The sequence below is a fragment of the Microtus pennsylvanicus genome, chromosome 13 (assembly GCF_037038515.1).
Source record: "Microtus pennsylvanicus isolate mMicPen1 chromosome 13, mMicPen1.hap1, whole genome shotgun sequence".
NCBI lineage: Eukaryota > Metazoa > Chordata > Mammalia > Rodentia > Cricetidae > Microtus > Microtus pennsylvanicus.
Window position 1 is genome coordinate 991920 of NC_134591.1, and position 20120 is coordinate 1012039.

General features: G+C 38.9%; 1 protein-coding gene across 2 annotated transcripts in view; it reads left to right on the forward strand.

Annotated features, from left to right (window-relative positions):
* Kiaa1958 (KIAA1958 ortholog) overlaps nucleotides 1-20120 on the forward strand; it is a 178700-nt gene that overhangs the window by 134002 nt on the left and 24578 nt on the right. The gene's annotated exons all lie outside the window — the stretch shown is intronic.

The following is a 20120-nucleotide window of genomic DNA, read 5'->3' on the forward strand; positions in this document are numbered from 1 at the left end:
CCATGATTAACCCCAATAAAAACACAAAAAAAAATAAAAAGTAAATAAAAAATAAAGGAAAGGTAAAGTAGTAGCAGGGAGGTTAGAAATGCAAGGTGGGTTTTTTGTCTTATCTTGACTTTCCTTCTGAAGAGGAAGCTAAGCATAAGAAATTTTACAGACGGAATTTGCAAATTATATTTATCAGAATCAGTGGAGACAATGTCAAATTTTAAGGGTTTTTTTTTAAGAGTGCAGTGTAATTACTTGTCTTTTTATGAAATGTCTGTCTTGGTATGACACTGGAATTAGCATTTTTACGGTTTTGCATTTATTTCAGTGGGAACTTTGAAGAAGTTTACTCGTTTGTGGTAGGTAGAATTAGGAAGGCATCAGTGATGTAGAACCCTAACAGTTATTGTGCATACAGTGTTTTAGTGGCTGTTGATTCTCTGTGTTGTTACATTTTATAACTCACATACCTACAATACTTTACTATTAATTTATAATTGATTATTTATATTGGATGTCTAGTACTAGCCCAGCCCGATTAAATTTATCTAACTGAACTTTTATACCAATAACCTATTATGTTACACTTTTAAAATAGCATTTAAACTATAAAACTTTTACTTTATAAAGCATTTGTTATAAAAAAAAATTGCCAAAACCCATTACAATTTCTATTCATTGTGACATAATTGAGTGACTTCGGAGGTTTGCATGTTGTTCTAGATGCTCATTCGTGGTGTTTATGACATTGCTGTGGAATCATTAACCGTCACTGCTATCACTTCCTATGGTTAGGCTGTGCCGCCCACGTGTGTGTGACTTGAGAAAGTAAGTACTTCTTTTGAGCCAGCACTTAGTGCCTCAGAAGGAAATGCAGTTGTCATACAGTGCCAAACTATTATTTTATGTGTCTCATTCCAGTCTAGAGAGCTTTTCTTCCACACACCTTCAAAAACAGAAAGCAAGAATTCTGTTTTGTTTGGTTTTTAAGCACTCTGTCACGGAGAATTTTCTGTTTCTTTTAGACTTGAGCGTTTTTGCAGACAAAATAGAGGCCAGTAGGCTGATAGTTGAGCAACACCGTCTCCTGATGTAGATGTTTTAGGTTGAATGGTGTAGCAGCAAAAGCCTGTGAGGCACACAAGTTATGTAGCTCGTCAGTGTGGCTTGCTATTAGAATTGCATCTATAAGAATAACTAGTAATTACAGAGTTGGAGAGATGACTCAGTGATTAAGAGCATGTGCTGTTCCTCCAAAGGACCCGAGTTCAATTCCCAACTACTACATTGGGTATCTGTAATTCTACCTCCTGGCCAAAACGCCTGCACATAACACATAATTAAAAATAGTAAAAAATGAATTTTAAAAAACAATAATTAATGATTTAATATAGTTTCTAATATCAACTTTTATATCTAATATTTCTTATGTCTGTGGAATATATTTGGTATGTCCATCAGGTCTTTCATATGTGTCTGTCCGGTTCAGTTCCTAGTATTTCCTACTTGCCCCAGCGGTTCTACGCGCACTCTGATGACAGGAAGAATGCTGCTTCAACAGATTAACTCTGTCTGCTGTACTTGATCAAAATTCAACATGGGGAAAATATCATTACAATCTTATTTATTCTCCTGCAGTGGAGGTTAAACTATCATAAAGAACCTTTTCATGCCCACATTCCCCACTTAGTACAGGTTTCCTCCTGTCCATTCTGTTGATAATAGTTATAAGATTCCTCCAATGAAGGATAATCTCCTGAATTAGATAGAGGCTTTTGTGTGGCTGTCAGAGGCATAGTGACAGCCAGTGCTGTATTTGGACACATTGGTGCTGAAATTGCTAATTTAATTCTAACATTATTAAAACTAATTCCTCAAGGCTCCTGTCACTTCTTTGCTTAGAGCAGTGGCTCTTAACCTGTGGGTCATGACCCCTTTGGGGGGTTTAAGTGACCATATCAAATACCATATATCAGATATTTACATTTTAATTCATTTCAGTAGCAAAATTACAGTTATCAAGTAGGAATAAAAATAATTTTGCACTGGGGGTCACCACAGCATGAGGAACTATACTAGAGGGTCACAGCGTTAGGAAAGTGGAGAACCATTAGCTTAGGGCAAAGATAGGCAGATTTAACTGTGAGCACTCCTGCCAGAATAATGCTTTAAATGTCTTCTCCCCCATGAGGTGATGGAGCGGAGCCGTACTGCTGTCATCCAGCCCCCAGCTACACCGAGCGTTTCTTGTTTTCTGTGTCGGGAGATTTCAGACACGATGATGTCTCTAAGTTAACAGTGGGCATGTGTTTGAATCCTGCTCTCAGATTTATTTTCTACCCTTGGATCTTCTGTTTTGAATCTCTCGCTCTGTCCAAGGCCTTTATGTCTAGAACAACTTTTTGAACAAATAGTATATATACTTGGTAGGTTTTTAATTTATAATTTCCGGTTTTTCCCATAATTGTGAATATACTCATTGCTAAAGTTGAACATATAGTTGCCAGATCAGCCTCATGGTAAGTGACCATTTTCCTCTTCTGCACAGTAATGCAAACATTTAACTAAAATCCCATCGGCCTAGAGGCTGCTGAGGAGAATGAGTGGCCATACTTGGTTTTACCAGAACTGGTGAGGCTTAGTGGACTGGAGGCTATGTTCAACTTCAGCGAGGTCCTTTGTTTTGTTATAAGTCATAGATGTGTGTTTACACTTCCATTTCTTTCATCACTGAGAACTTGGAGAATAAAAAGACAGATTTGTCATTTTAGTCCCTAGTGTTTAAGACAAGGCATCTGCTTGGCAATGCTTTGACCACAATTAATGCTGGGGGGCGGGTCATGAAACCAGAGGGCTATGTTGTTACCCCAGTTGGTAGATTGTCATCTCTCTGTGTGCTTTCTAGCCACATCTATGATTGATGTGGAAAAAAGCACATATGTGTCTGCCTCACTCAAGTCATATTTTAAAACTTTAAAAAATAACTACAATTTTAATGGAAAAGGAGCAGAGAAGGGTGGGTTAAAATGTGAGATGCTGTGTTACTGTGTCAGGTGGTCCTGCCTGTCAATGTTTGTAGTGTAGAACTGTGACTAAGAGTATATGGTGTTGTTTTCATTTTTGTTTCCTGCTCACTCTTTTACACTAAGATGTTTCATCTTTGTCAGCTCTCTGTTTTTGTTTCACAACTATCTGTGTACTTGTGCTTTAAATAAAACTCTAGTTTTGTGTCCAGTGATTGGTTCCATTGTGTGTATAACGTTTGCATCTAATGTAGTGAGATTTTCTGTTTTTTATATTCATTGATATAGCCTAAATTTCACAGAAATGAGCAATCCAATAAATTCAGCCCATGTGTGTCAATAATATCTATACTAAGAACCTGTTTAGTCATACTGTCTTTTCTGTATTTGGGCATGATGACCAATTTTTAGCTAATAAATTACGTTCTGCAAAAATAACTGTTTCTGTAACTCTACCAATTTAAAAAGCAGGCACAGTTCGGGGGAGGGGAATCAAATTGTTGGCATGATAGACTGCAGTAGCCATGGAATGTTGACAGTGTGTGCGAGGTCAGGCACTCCACGCCTCACCAGGGAGGGGACAGTCCTGGAAGAGGAAGTATTCACAGCACACAGCTGCTTACACAACCTCGTAAGGCTATACAGTTCTTTAGTAATGGGTCTGCAGCCAGTTAATTCTTGGGCTTTCTGTAGTCCTAGGCCTGCTTATGGAGCAGAATGCTCCACAGCTGAAAATCAGCTGTCTGCTGTTTTATTTATTTCTTTACTTACTGTGGAAGGTGTGGAGGTGGGGGGGGGGGGACACGCCTATGGTCAAAGTCAAGTGATTGTCAATATAACTTTGAGACAGGATCTAAACCAGGAGCTCGACATTTTAGCTCAATCGCCTACCTCTGAGCCCTCAGGATCCCTTTGCCTCTGTCCTCCAGCAATACAGTTCCATGTGAGCCACTGAACCAGCTTTCTACACGTCCTCTTGAGGTGATATGTAGCCTAGGCTGCCCTCAGGTTTGTTACATAGCAGGTAGACTTGAACAACTGACCCTCTAGAATCCAACTTTTATATATTGGGATCACGTGTGCGAACACCAGGTCATGTGGTGTCTGTATTGAAACCTCTGGTAGCCCTTTCTCTTTACTCCACAAAGGAACTTGATGTTTTTTTTAAATAAATACAGGTTATACTGATCTAAATACATAGAGGCAAGCTGGAGAAATGTTCCAGAAGTTAAGAGCATGCCGCCAAAGGATCTAGGTTTGTTTCCTAGCACCCACAGAACTCATAACTACATTTGTCTCAAGTCCCAGTGACCTGACACCCCTTCTGGCCTCTGCAGGCACCAGGTGTCTATATGATACACAGACATACACGTAGGTAAAAACAGGTCTCTGTGAGTTCAAGGCCAGCCTGGTCTACAAAGTGTGAAGTGGGACAGACAGGACTGTCACACAGAGAAACCCTTTCTCCAAAAAAGATTTTTTTTTCTTAAACATGTCAGGTCCTAGGTTTCCTTATTTTCAGAAAAATGCTGCTAGATAGATTCTCCATACGTTGTTTATTAGATTTAGGATGCTTGAAATCATTCTTTGAACAAAATAGAAATGATTCCTTGGTGCATAATCTCAGGCATCTTGGTTGGGTTACTAAAATTATCTAATAAAAAGTATTAGGAGTTAGAGATAGCTCAATAGTTAAGAGAATAATGTTCTTCCAGAGAACCTAAGGTAGTTCCAAGCATCCATGTCAGGTGGCTCATGTTCAGAGGATCAGGCTCCTCTAGCGTCTGAGAGCACCTGTCCATGTACCCCACCCCACACACACGTGTGACTGAGAGTGAAGCATTAAAAAGACCTAGCATCTGAAAATAGAAAATACAACCATTTTACTGAAATGTAAACCTATGTCATATATGAATAATTCACCAGTATTCCAGCTGAATATTTCAAATGGAGGTGGGTGTCTCGTTGTAACAGCCAGCAGTGTGGACAGTCTAACTATAAAGGTTATGCCTGTGTTTTCGTAGTACTTCAAGAAACAAGAAACCCATCTTTAAATATGTTTGCAAGTTGTATATTTTTGGTGAATCTTATTTTGCTGTGGGAAAAAATATTGGGATTCAAGTTGACTCAGGTACAAGTCATAAAAATTGTTTCTATTTTAAAATTTATTCATAATTATTTTTAAAAGGGATTTTATTTAACTGAAATGGTTAATATGTATAAAATAATGTTAAAGTTTTCAAAACAAACGCTGAAAATGGCAAGCATGGAGAGCAAATTTATTTTTAAGTGGAAGCCAGCATAAGTTTTATTTAACATTCTAGTGCTTATGACTGCTCAAGCGATGCAGAGCTATTGCAAGTAAGGAGCAGACAGTAGTAGATAGAACATTGGAAAGATGACTCTCGGTGACTGCCACACAGCTAAGACTCTCCTAGCCTTTATTGGGAATGTGGGTGTTCCACCATGTGTCTTCAGGGGTGGGTATTGTAGATCAGTGAGAAAACACCTGCTTTAACGTACAGAGACTACTATTGGATCCCTAAAATAGGGACAGCAGAGGGAGGGAGATAGATTGAGATTTTGGGGTCTCACTTTGCAGCCATAGCTGATCTGGAACATGCTAACAGATCTGACTGGCTTCAAACTCTGAGCTTTACCTTCCTCCACCTCCCAAGTCCTGAGATTGAAGGTGTACACCACCTTACCTGTTTGGACCTTAATTTTTTTATTTATTCATTTATTTTATTTTATTTTATTTTGGATTTTCGAGACAGGGTTTCTCCGTAGCTTTTTGGTTCCTATCCTGGAACTAGCTCTTGTAGACCAGGCTGGCCTCGAACTCACAGAGATCCGCCTGCCTCTGCCTCCCGAGTGCTGGGATTAAAGGCATGCGCCACCACCGCCCGGCCTGGACCTTAATATTTTAAAGTAAGTTGTTATTACTTTGCACAAATGTGGCAAGGTCTGTTTGAAAATATCTTAATTGAATTGTGTTTTTTTTTACTTTTTAAAATTTGCATTAACTCCTTATGCATACATATTTGTATCTGATAAAAATTAGGAGACGTTTTGAAGAGAAAATCTTAGATCAAATGAAAAGTTTTTTTCCTACATAGTTCTAAAATCCTAGTGAATTTTACAATTTGCAGAAGTAATAACATGATATGCATCCTTTGGGACTTTATAAATGAGTTGTGAACACAATTTAAGTTTTATTTTCTTGCTAAAATGGTATCAGACTACACATGTTAAGCATTTTTACTTTATATTTTGTGTACCTGTTTTCACACTACGGTGTATAAAAAAGATTACCACAGTTTTTAATGATAGCCTATGAATATGCATTATTTAATCTTTTCTCCAATAATAAGTTTTTAGTAAACACCTTTATTATTACATAATTATTTTTTTATTGATTTTATTGAGGTATACATTTTTCCCTCCTTCTCTCCTTTTCTCTCCCCTCCCCTTGAGCCCTCTCCCATGGTCCTCATGCTCCTAATTTACTCAGAAGATCTTGTCTTTTTCTACTTCCCATGTAGATGAGATCCATGCATGTCTCTCTTAGGGTCCTCATTGTTACCTGGGTTCTCTGGGATTGTGAATTGTAGGCTGGTTTTCTTTTTTTATATCTAAAAGCCACTTATGAGTGAGTACATATGATAATTATCTTTCTAGGTCTGGGTTACCTCACTCAATATGATGTTTTCTAGATCCATCCATTTACCTACAGATTTCAAGATATCATTATTTTTTTCTGCTGTGTCGTTCTCCATTGTATACGATATTTTCCTTATCCATTCTTCAGCTGAGGGACATTTAGGTTGTTTTCAGGCTCTGACTATGACAAACAATGCTTCTATAAACATGTCCTTGTGGTATGATTGAGCATTCTTTGGGTATATACCCAAAAGTGGTATTGCTGCTTCTTGAGGTAGGTTGTTTCCTAACTTTCTGAGAAATTGCCACACTGATATCCAAAGGGCTGTTTCAATTTGCACTCCCACCAGCAATGCAGAAGTGTTCCCTTTACCCCACAACCTCTTCAGCATAAGTTGTCATCAGTGTTTGTGATCTTGGCCATTCAGGTGTAAGATGGAATCTCAGAGTTGTTTTGATTTGTATTTCTTTGATGACTAAGGATGTTGAACATTTCCTTAATTGTCTTTCAGCCATTGTAGACTCCTCTGTTGAGAGTTCTCTGTTTAGATCTGTACTCCATTTTTTCATTGGATTATTTGTTTTTTTAATGACCAATTTCTTGAGTTCTTTGTATATTTGGGAGATCAGCCCTCCTGTACACATATTTTGTCTGATATAGAGTTGGTGAAGATCTTTTCCCCTCCTATAGGCTGCCGTTTTGTCTTGTGGACCATGCCCCTTGCTTTACAGAAGGTTTTCAGTTTCAGGAAGTCCCGTTTATTAATTGTTTCTCTCAGTGTCTATGCTATGGGGGTTACATTTAGGAAGTGGTCTCCTGTGCCAGTGCATTCAAGTGTACTTTCCACTTTCTCTTCTATGAGGTGCAGTGTGGTTAGTTTTATGTTGAGGTCTTTGATCCATTTGGACTTGAGTTTTGTACATGGTGATAGATGCGGGTCTATTTTGATTCTTCTACATGTTGATATCCAGTTAATTATGCCAGTACCATTTGTTGAATATGCTTTCTTATTTCCATTTTATATTTTTTGCTTCTTTGTCAAAAATCAGGTATTTGTAGGTGTGTAAATTAATATCCGGGTCTCCAATGCAGTTCCATTGGTCCTCCTGTCTGTTCTTATGCCAGTACCAGGCTGTTTTCAGTACTGTAGCTCTGTAGTAAAGTTTGAAGTCAGGGATTGTGATGCCTCCAGAATTTCCTTTATTTTACAGGATTGTTTTCGCTCTCCTAAGTTTTTTGCTTTTCCATATGAAGTTGAGTATTGTTCTTTCAAGATCTTTGAAGAATTTTGCTGAGATTTTGATGGGCATTGCGTTGAATCAATCTATAGATTGCTTTTGGTAAGATTGCCAGTTTTACTGTTAATTCTGCCTACCCAAGAGCATAGAATATATTTCCACTTTCTGGTGTCTTCTTCAATTTTTCTTCAAAGATTTAAAGTTCTTGTCATACAAGTCCTCCACTTGTTTGGTTAGAGTTACTCTGAGATATTCATGCTATTTGTGCCTATTGTGAAGGGTGTTGATTCTCTGATTTCTTTCCCAGCCCTTTTATCATCTGTGTACCAGAGGGCTACTGATTTTTTTGAGTTAATATTGGATCCTGCTACATTGCTGAAAGTGTTTATGAGTTATAGAAGTTCCTTGGTAGAATTTTTGGGATCACTTATGTAAACTATTATATCAACAGCACACAGTGAGAATTTGATTTCTTCTTTTCTAATTTGTATCCCCTTGATCTCCCTTTGGTGTCTTATTGCTCTGGCTAGGACCTCAAGAACTATATTGAATAGATATGGAGAGAGTGGACAACCTTGTCTTGTTCCTGATTTCAGTGGAATCGCTGAAATCTCTCCATTTAGTTTGGTGTTGGCTCTTGGCTTACTGTATATTGCCTTAATTATGTTTAGGTATGTTCCTTGTATCTCTGCTATCTCCAAGACCGTTATCATGAAGGGATGTTGTATTTTGTCAAAAGTTTTTCGGCATCTAATGAGATGATCGTGTGGGTTTTATTTTTTAGCTTGTTTATATGGTGGATTACATTGACAGATTTTCATATGTTGAACCATCCCTGAATCTCTGGGATGAAGCTGATTTGATCATGGTGGATGATGGTTCTGATGTGTTCTTGGATTCAATTTGCCAGCATTTTATTTAGTATTTTTGCATCAATGTTCATGAGTGAGATTGGTCTGTAATTCTCTTTCTTAGTAATGTCTTTCTGTGATTTGGGTATCAGGGTAATTGATAAAAAGAGTTTGGCAATGTTTCTTCTGTTTCTATTATGTGAATAACTTGAGGAGTGTTGGTAGTAGTTCTTCTTTGAAAGTTTTGTAGAATTCTGAGCTAAAACCATGTGGTCCTGGGCTTTTTTGGGTTGGAAGACTTTTGATGACTGTTTCTTATTTCTTCAGCAGTTATAGGTCTGTTTAATTTGCTTATCTGGTCTTGATTTAAATTTGGTATGTGATATTTATCCAGAAAGTTGTCCATTTCCTTTAAGTTTTCCAATTTTGTCGAGTATAGGTTTTCAAAATATAACCTAATGATCCTCCAGATGGCCTCCATGTCTGTCATTATGCCCCCCTTTTCATTTCTGAGTTTGCTAATATGAATATTCTCTCTCTGCCTTTTAGTTAGTTTGGATAAAGGTTTGTCAATTTTGTTGATTTTCTCAAAGAACCAACACTGTCTCATTTGGGTTTGTCAATTTTGTTGATTTTCTCGAAGAACCAACACTTTGTCTCATTGGTTCTTTGTATTGTTTTCATTGTCTCTCAATTTGATTAATTTTTGCCATCTAGTCCTCCAGGGTGAGTTTGCTTCTATTCTAGAGTTTTCAAGTGTTCAGTTAATTGACTAGTGTGGGATTTTCCCAGCTTCTTTAGGTAGGCATTTAGTGCTATGACTCTCCTCTTAACACTGCTTTCATTGTGTCCCGTAAATTTGGGTACATTTTGTGGTCATTTTCATTGAATTTTAGGAAGTCTTTAATTTCTTTCTTTATTTCTTCATTGATCCATTGATGCCTCTCTTGAGCATTGTTTAATTTCCATGTGTTTGTGGGATTTCTGAAATTAGTGTTGCTGTTGAATTCTAGTTTTTAGCCATGGTGATCCAATAAGATACATGGGGTTATTACAGTTTTTGTGTCTGTTGAGGTTTACTTTGTTACTGAGTATGTGGTCAGCTTTTGAGAAGGTTCCATGAGGTGCTGAGAAGAAGGTATATTGTCCATTTGAGCTATAACATCCATTAGTTCCCTTGTTTCTCTGTTAATTTTCTGTCTGGCAGACCTGTCCAATAGTAAGAGTCAGGTGTTGAAGTCTCCCACTCTTAGTGTGTGGGGTTTAATGTGTGGTTTAAGTTTCAGTAGTGTTCCTTTTACATATAAGGATCCCTTGTATTGGGGGCATAGAGGTTCAGTATTGAGATTTCCTAATGATGGATTTTTCCTGTGACTAATATGAAATGTTCATTTTTGTCTCTTTTGATTGATTGTAGTTTGAAGTTTATTTTGTTAGATGTTAGGATAGCTATACCAGCTTGCTTCTTAGGTCCATTTGATTGGAAAAAATTTGCCCAACCCTTTACTCTGAGGCCATGTCTGTCCTTGAGATTGAGATGTTTTCCTTGTGTGCATCAGAAGAATGGATTCTCTTTTTGGATCAAATTTGTCAGCCTATGTCTTTTTATAGTTGAGTCCATTTATATTAAGGGATATTAATAACCAGTGATTCCTAGTTCTTGTTGTTTCAGTTTTTGTTGGTGGTGATGTTATTGTTTGTTTTTTCCCTTTGGAATTTGCTGCTGTGAGGTCATCTATTGTCTGTGTTTTTGTTGATGTAACTTACTTCCTTGGGTTGGAGTTTTCCTTCTAGTCCTTTGTGTAGGGCTGGGTTTGTGGCTGGGTATTGATAAAATCTGCTTCTGTCACGGAATGTCTTGTTTTGTCCTTTGATGATTGACAGTTTTGCTGGGTATAGAAGTCTGGGCTGGCATCCGTGGTCTCTTAATGTCTGCATAACACCTGACCTTGACCTTCTGGCTTTCAATGTTTCCATTGAGAAGTCAGGTGTCATTATGATAGGTCTGCCTTTATATGTTACTTGGCCTTTTTCCTTTGCAGCTCTTAATATTTTTTTATTTATTCTGTATGTTTAGTGTTTTGATTATTATGTGACAGGAGACTTTTTTTTAAAATCCAGTCTATTTGGTGTTCTATAAGCTTCTTGTATCTTGATAGGTATATCTTTCTTTAGGTTGGGATTTTGTTAAATATATTTTCTTTATTTTGAGTTGGATTTCTTTTCCTTGTCCTACCCCTACTATTCTTAGGGTTGATCTTTTCATGGTTCCCACATTTCCTTGATATTTTGTGTTAAGCTTTTGTTAGTTTTAATGTTTTCTTTGATTTATGAGTCTGTTTCCTCTATTGTATCTTCTGCACTTGAGATTTTCTCTTCCATCTCTTGTAGTCTGCTGTTTATACTTGCATTTGTGGTTCCCGATCATTTTCTCATGATTTCTTTTTTTGTAATTCCCTTGGCTTGTGTTTTCTTTCTTGTCTCTATTTCAGTTTTCATGTCTTGAATAATTTCTTTCATACATTTTATTGCTTTTTCTTGGTTTTCTTTAAGGGATTGATTGGTGTTTTCTGATTTTTTGGTTTTTTCTTTATTTCTTTAAGGGAGTTTCTCATTTCCTCTTTAAGGGCCTCAAACATTCTCCTGACGTTATTTTTAGGTCATTTTCTTCTGCTTCATCTATATTTGGTTGTTCAAGTCTTGCTGTTGTAGGGTCACTAGTTTTTACTGGTGTCATGTTGCTCTTTGTGGTGTTGCATGCATTCTTGCCTTGTCTACTCATCTTTTCCTCTTAATTGGTGTAGTTGGGGATGTCTGAGATTCTGGTGATCAACCTTCCAGGTGCCAGTGGATCCAAGTCTCAGGTGGTTGCTCCTCATGGTGCAGTCAGGGCCACAGTTCCAGTCAACCCACTCACTTGTCACTCCGTGTTCCTGGAGGTTGCTCGGTGCTCTCGAGGTTTGCTCTGCAATAACAAGGTTCGTTTAGGCCTGCTCCCATGGAGATTTCCTTCTTGGGGCTCTTTCTGCTTTGGGCTCTTTGCTGCCTTGGGCCTGCTCTGTCAGAGCTGGCTTGCTCAGGCCTGCTCTGGCAGAGGCTGCTGGCTCTAACCTGCTCCAGCAGATGTTGCTGCCTCAGGTCTTCTACCTCAGAGGCCGCTAATTCATACCCTGTCCAGCAGAGGTCTCTGGTTCAGGCCTGTTTCCTCATCGGTGGCTCCCTTGGGCCTGCTCCCTTGGTGGTTGCTCCCTTGTACCTGCTTGTGTGGAGTTCGCTGCCTCAGGTCTGTTTCCATAGATGTTCCTGGCCTGGGCCTGCTCCTATAGAAATTCCTGTTTTGGGCCCAGTCCCACAAAGATCTCTGGCTTAGGCCTATTTCCTCCAAGGTCCCAGACTCATGCATGAACATGCAGATGTCTCTGGCTTTGGCCTACTCCCTCAGTGGTCCTTATACCTGCCCCAGAGGAGTTCACTGCCTCAGGCCTGCTCCAGCAGAAGCTGGCTCAGACCTGTTTGTGTAGATATTCCTGGTCTGAGCCTGCTCCTGCAGAGTTACCTGGCTTGGGCCCAGTCCTGCAAAGGTCTCTAGCTCTGGTCTACTCCCTCCGAGGTCTCAGACTCCTGCCCAGATCGCAGAAGTCTCTGGTACACACCCTCGAAGGTGCCAGCCTTGCACCTGGACCAGCAGAAACTGCTTTGGCTCATACTTATTTCTACACTTAGTTAAAAAGCTTCAACGAAAGTATAAGTGCTGACATCATGGAACATTGCCAGTAAAGCAGCTTCTTCCCCATATTCTACTGTAGTTAGATGCATACATTTTTTAAGTTTTTGACAGTTTAAGTGAAATCCATCTTGTTTTCATTCTGGTGTCTGGCTGTTATTAATGTGCTTCAGTATTTGTGTTTCTTCTGTGAATAATTGTCATTCTGAGACCATTTTCTAGTGAGTTATCTTTTTCTCATTGATTTCTAGAAGCTCTTATATCCCCATTGTATATGTATTTTACACATTGTATAAGTATTGTCTACTGTTTGACTTACTGCCTTTTAAGATTCCTTCATTGATGATGTCTAATCTGCTCATCTGTTTTTATACTTTGTGAGTTATGTCACGCTGACAAAGGCTTTACTTCTCAGTCCCCAAATTACACAAATCTTCTCCTTTAAAAAAAATGATTCTTAAAAAAAGAATCACTTAGAAATGTGTGTGTGTTAAAATAGGAGTCAATTTGTTTCTTTTTCTGATAGCCAATTAATTGGAATAAACTGTTTATTGAAGAGCCTATCCTTTGTCCTGCAGGAAGAATTTGAGTCTTGGCCAGGTGGTGGTGGCACACTTCTTTAATCCCAGCACTCAGGAGGCAGAGGCAGGCGGATCTCTGTGAGTTCAAGGCCAGCCTGGTCTACAAGAGCTAGTTCCAGGACAGGCTCCAAAAGCTACAGAGAAACCCTGTCTCCAAAAACCAAAAAATAAAAATGAGTCTTTATTGTGTGCCTTGTGTGTATCTACACCAAAGACTGTTTCTTTACTAATAAGTGACAGCTTATCACAGCTCTTCTTTTAATTTTTGGGCTTTTGTCTGCTTATTTTTTAAAACAGGGTCTCTGTGGACCCGGCTGTCCTGAACCTTGCTGTCGATCAAGCTAGCCTTGAACTCACAGAAATCTGCCTTCCTCTCCTTTTATTTTTTTTTGCCAAAAAAACCTCATTTCCTCTTTCTACTGAGCTTTATAATTAGCCTGTCCATTATCCATAAAGAGGATTTAGGTTAGAATTATAGTGAATTAAAGATTACCTAAGTAATACCTAATTGGTCCCTCCCATCCACATTTATAATATATAACTCTTTAACAAGGAGCATTTTTTGATTTTAAGGAGTTTTGGATGCTTTTCTTATTGAATTACACAGAAATAAAAAGCACAGATCATTAGTATATAGTTTAGTAGATTTTTCTAAAGCAAACATTATTACAACTTTCTCCCAGAGCAAAAAGAACATTACCTGAATCCAGAAGTTTCTCTTTAGCTTTCCCTGTTGTTACCTCCCAGGCTACTCTATGACCATGGAGTCATTTTATGTTTTTTAATTACTTGAGTGGCCTTTCAGTACACCCTGTCATGTGCCTTCCTTTTCTTAATATTATGTTTGTGGGATTCACTCATGCTTTGTACATAATTTATTTCTCACTACTGTTATATGATAATTTATTGTTAAATGTTTTGTAATTTCACATGCAGTTGGTATTTTATGGACAAAGGACAGCCTCCGGTTTTGAACTATTTATTATACTGTTAGACTTTTGTAAACATTTATCTGTGCATTTATATATATATAAATGTATATGTATACACTTACGTTTGGTGTGTATATCCCTTCTGGGGATATAGAATCTGCTCTTCAACACTAGCAGATATGGTGAATTTGTTTCAAAAGTGACCACGGTTGTATTCTTGCACCAGCAAAGTGTTCCTTATTAACATCTGATATTTCTTCATTGAAGATGTTTTGTTCAGTGAATGTTAATGTAGGATTTATAGAATATTACTAGTTTTTTTTATGAGGCTCATTAAAGTTTTGTCCTTTTATGTGTGTGTATGTGTGTGGTACTGGAGCATACATATGTGCGTGTAGTGCCCTCAGAGGTCATTGGACCCCTGGAACTGAAGTTACAGATGGTTGTGAGCTATCTGATGGGTGCTGGGAACAGACCCTGGATCCTCTGCAGGCATAGCCAATGCTCTGCACTGATGATTCATCAAACCATCCCCCAGTGTTGCCCATTTTTCCATGGTAAATGTCTTTTCCCATTATGTGTCTTGTCTTTTTCACCTTAATGATGTGGGGTTTTGTTTGGTTGGTTTTTAGTGTTTGCTCTTAGTTTTTATGGATCCAGATTCTCTGGCTTTTACTTATGTATTGATTTGTTGTACTACTTAAAAATATTTGTCTATTCCAAGGTCGTAGAGCTGACTTCTTATGGGTTATTGTGTTCTGACTTTTGAGACAAGGTCTTATGTACCGGGCTGGCCTTGAACTCATTTGGGATTGTTTTATTGTTTTTGTTTATGGTGTGAGCATATGATGAGCATCTAGTTGCTCCTGTATCAGCTGTTCTAAAGCCTGCAGCTTCTCTTAAGTTAAAGGCCATTGTTTAACCCATATTGATTTCTCAGTTAACCATTTTAAGGATAGGGCCATTGGTACCTCTAAAGGTTTGCTAGTTGCTTTGTGTTCTTGTACAGCCTGAATGGCTGGTGACCTTTGTTTAAAATACCTTATAATATCCTTCGCAGAAACATGAGTTTTTGGGACTTCAGGAATGTAAATCTGGGTATTCATAGCAATGTTAGCTACACATGGCCTCAGCCTTCCTTTCTGTCCTTGGGGCCCTATGTATTCAACCCATCTCGTGCTTTGTTTCACTTGAGGTAGGAATCCAGGTCCTAGGAATTGAACAGCTGCCTTGTGAAGATGCCAATTTGGAAGCCAGGATTTTGGAGTAATGATAGTCATGTCTACACCCATGTCTAGTAATCCCTCAATTACCTTATTAATTTATACGCACTCTTAGATTTGGTCTGTATCACTTACAAAAGTCTGCCAAATATATACGTTTTCTATTTCCTACTGGAGTTTTTGATTCATCCTCCATGTCTATTCAGTCATCCAGAACAGTATTTTTACAGTAGGCACTGAATTTTTTAATTTTCCTGATGAGACGTGTTATCCACAGTAACTGGGGATGGCTGGACCATGTTTGACATGGAGGCCTGCGAGAGGCTCCCCAAGGAGTTTCCTGATGGTATTGGGTTGCCTTGTCTCTCTTTTGTTGATCTGCATTCATTGATCCAATGTTGACCTTTGCCACACCTACTATATATTCCAGAAGGCTGAGACGGCCTGTTCTTGCCATTCCCAGAGGAGGCATTATTCCTAGGGATTCTTGACTACAATTCCTTTTCAGATGTTCTATTCTACCACAGTTAAAACATTTGGCCATGGATGTCTCCTCATACCTTTAGAAATTGCTTCTCCTACCCAAGCTTCAGTATTACAGTCAGCTGTCTCGACTTTCATTGTATTCAAGATCCATTCACCCATTGGTGCTGATCTAACCTTTTAAGGTCCAAATGTCTTTTTGCATTCTAAGCTGGCATTTTCCAAAGACAGAGATTCAATAAGTACTCGTCTAGCTTCTGGGTCTGTCACTCCTCCTTGTAAAGCCTTAGTTAATCTTGTAAAAAAAAAAAGTCACTAATATTCTCTCTGGCCCTGTTTTACCCTGGTATATGACTCAGTTTTATTACCTGGTTTCTGAATCCTGTCCCAAGCATGAAAGCTGCTGTGCAGTTATAGGGACAAGGTGTGTCCTGAGGATTGGAGTAATAGCCCTCACCAAGAATTTGATCTTGGGAAGTCTCATCCTTTTGCTTCCTGTTTTTCTAAAATTTTTGCCTCTTCTCACCAGTAGCATTTCCACAGCAGCTGGGGTTCATTTCCTAGGACCGCTGGGATTAACTAAAGCCCCATGTGTGGGGTAGTCTTATTGCTTGATGCCCACATTTTCACCACTTCCCTAACAAATGGTGAATGCAGGCCATAAGATACTATTGCCTGCTTGATTTCTTTTAGATCACTCATACCTATAGGTTGTCATGTATATTCTTTGAATACCTTAGGGTATTTTGTGGCAGATGGCTTCTCAGAGGATATTACCAGACAGGCAGCTAAAACTCTGGGTAAATCATCCTGGACTCTGGCACGTATTGATGAGGTTAAACCCTGTCCTTATACCTTTTCTCCCTGCTCATCAGTTTCAATAATTTTCTCAATTTTCAAATATTTTTACCACTGCCTTTTGTAAAGTCAGAATCTCCTGTCCAGTGTTCCATTCTAATGTCCTCATTGAGGATTCCAAGGTATGAAATTTGCTCACTAAAGATAACTTCTCATCCTTGGACATAATTTTGATGGCATGCATATTGCTTTCCTGGAGAGATACCTTATATGTTAACCATAATTTTGATGGCATGCATATTGCTTTCCTGGAGAGATACCTTATATGTTAACCTTTCATAATTTTTCAACAGATTGCTAAATTCAACAGTATGAATTCTTTCAGATAATGTCTCTCCACCATTCGACATTGATTGGATTTTTGTCTGTCAAATTAATGTTAACTTTTTCAATAGTATTAATTTTTCAACTGTTCATTATTAGTCTATAAAGACTGTATCATTTCTAAAAGTGCCTCATTTTTGGCTCTGTTAACAAACCATTTTCTTAATGATAAAATATAAAAAACAAAACTAATTCCCAAAATCAAATAAATGGATGTACAAGAAAAATCACATATGCCTTGCAGAATGCCATACATAGTATAAGCAAAAAGGTTATTAAATTCCTGAATGGAATATTGTATCCCATAGTATAACTTTCAAATTTATTAATTTACTTACTGCCATTAGATTTCAGTAAATTGTTGTAGGTGTAATAATCTTTATTGACCAGCAGGTGATACAATACTGTTTGCACTGCGTTGATTCCACATGTTGGTGCCTGGTTAAATGCTGACAAATATGCTTTGCTTGACAAATTTATAGCAATTAAATCAATTCCATAAATGGAGCAAGGAGCCCAGAGCTCATGAGAAGGGAACACAAACCAGAAGCTGTGCAAGTCACTGCGCAGCAGGAAAAGTGGCAAGCGTGGTGGGGAGGTGGGGAAGGAGGAAGGCATGAGTGAACCTGAAAAATTGCCAAGTTGCCACAAGGTATCTCCACTGTGGCTGTGGTGGAGTTTGGCAAAAAGCCACTTAGTAGGTGAAATCAAGCCAGGCAGGTGGTGGTGGGAGACCTTCTGGGTCATGGACCTTTTGGATCTTTTTTTGGCCTATCCCCATCAGTGTGGAGTTGGGATTCACATGGGCGCCACATGAAGATGGAAGTCACAAAATAATCTCACACTACTTCAGAATTGGATATAATAAAGGCTTATTTATTTACGGGTAGACTCACCGATCACAGTCCTCTGCACGAAGGAGAACAGGAACCAAATTCAGAAGCCGTGAGTGAGAAAGAGCGCACGCTTTATGTCGGAATTCATAGTGTAAGTGGTGTGGTGCCTTAAAGTCTGCTGTCTGAAGAGATTCCTACAGCACTAATAGAAATTCCGTATTTATTGGTGAGGGTTCCCACTTGATACATTTGGACAAAACTCACTTCTGCAGGTAATAGTGAACACAAAGCTGTACTAATGGAGTTCAACCAGCAGTAGCGAGAATGAAGTTCTCATAAATAGGTTTCCCCTCACAGGGCTGGAGAGTTGGCTCAATGTTTCCAGACCACATGCTGTTCTTTCAGAGGACCCAGATTCAGTTTGCAGCACCTAGCTTGTAGCCATTTTTCTTACTGAATGTTAGTCCAAGGAAATTTGGAGAAACCGGATATCTTTAACATGATAAAGAGTTATCCAAACTGTTCTCACTGAGATTGTGTCATTACAATACTTGATATCGTTGCTTTTGGGGCCAGAGCATGCCGTCAAACTCGTGTCTAGAGCCTGGATCTACCTCTTGCTAGCTCGTGGTTTCAGCAGTACACTTCTTGCACAGTGACAGTTCCTTGGTAAATATCTGATGAGTGTATGAGCCGTTTCCTTGTCTGTAAAACAGGTGTGATTGTGTACTTGTTTACTGATTACACACAGGTTTTAAGAATTGGCACATAATAGGCTTCCATTGATGTTAGATGTGTGAACCAGCTCCCAAATCATCACACGGAGACTTCTTATTAGTTGTGAATGCTTGGCCTAGCTTAGGCTTGTTTCTGGCTAGCTCTTTTGACTTAACCTATCTCTTTATCTTCCTTTTGCCTCGGAGGTTCTTACTTTTCTTCCTTCTGTATTTCTTACTTTAACTGCTTCTTGTGTCTGCTGACTGATGGCTGCCTGGCCTCTAACCCTGGATGTCTCCCTTGTTCTCTCCTCATTTTTTGTTCTTACTACTCTCTTAAGTCTAGGTTTCTCCTCTTGTTTATATGTTTGCCTCTCAACTCTATCCTTTTCCTGCCTCGTTATTGGCCATTCAGCTCTTTATTAGATCAGTCAGGTGTGTTAGGCAGGCAAGGTGAAACAGCAACACCTCTTTTCATAATTAAACAAATACAGCGGAAACAAATGTAACACACCTTTACACAGTTCACGTAATATTCTGCAGTATAATCAAATGTAACACATCTTGGTCTAATTAAAATAATATTCAAGCCTTTAATTCTAGCACTTGGGAGGCAGAGGCAGGCGGATCTCTGTGAGTTCCAAGGCCAGCCTAGTCTATAAGAACTAGTTCCAGGATAGGTTCCAAAGCTACAGAGAAACCCTGTCTCGAAAAACCAAAAAAAAAAAGTGATGTCATTATTCTAAGGAGCATAGAAACCAACACCATCCAAGCACAAGGAATGAGAAGGCAGATGTGACACATCAAAAAGGGAGGCCCTAATATTCAGAGAACTTCTAAAAGTGACGTCAAAATTGACAAGAGTGTGTTGTGGGCCTAGAGCAGTGGTTCAGTGGGCAGGAGCCCTGGTTGCTCTTTAGAGGACCCCAGTTTGATTCCCAGCACCCACATGGCAGCTCGCGACCATCTGTAACTCCAATACCGAGGAAGTCGATACCCTCTTCTGGCCTCCATGAGCACCAGGCTTGCACATGGTACAAAGATAACATGCAGATAAAACACCCATACATATAAAGATAAACAATTTTTAAGTACGTTGATTAACCTAAGGGCACTTTTCAGTTTTGGGTAGGTGTGTACCAGAGGATTCTGGGTCCCCAGGGTGCTTGGAGTAAGATACACAGGAGATCCTCAGTGGGCAACATGAGAACCAAGTTGAAGTGAAGCCAGCTCGCTTATCTTTTTGCTGTCTCACTGAAGCCTAGCCCGTTTCTGTCAGAGTCCACATTCCTCAGAGGAATGCTTGGTTTTACCACACTCCAGAGTGTAAGGAAAAGCCAGCTAATGGTTATGGATTTGGTTTTCTTTTTGGCAATTTAAACTTTTTCTGAAACTCTTCTGAAAGTGAGCCTACCCTGAGTATCCTTCCTCTTCCTAATATTGCTTCCATTTGATCTTTCATTCTGATTTAAAATTAGTTGAAAGTTTGTGCAATCAAGGCTTAAATCAATTCCACTCTCCCACATGTGTCCATGTGCGTGGGTGTGGGTATCAGTGTGCATGCTTCTTTCCTTCTAGGAAGGGGTTAAGAGGATTGTAGCTCCATATAGTTCAACGCTGATCCTGATGGCATACAAGAAATTAGAAGCTGCGTATTAACAGAGAGATGACAAGTC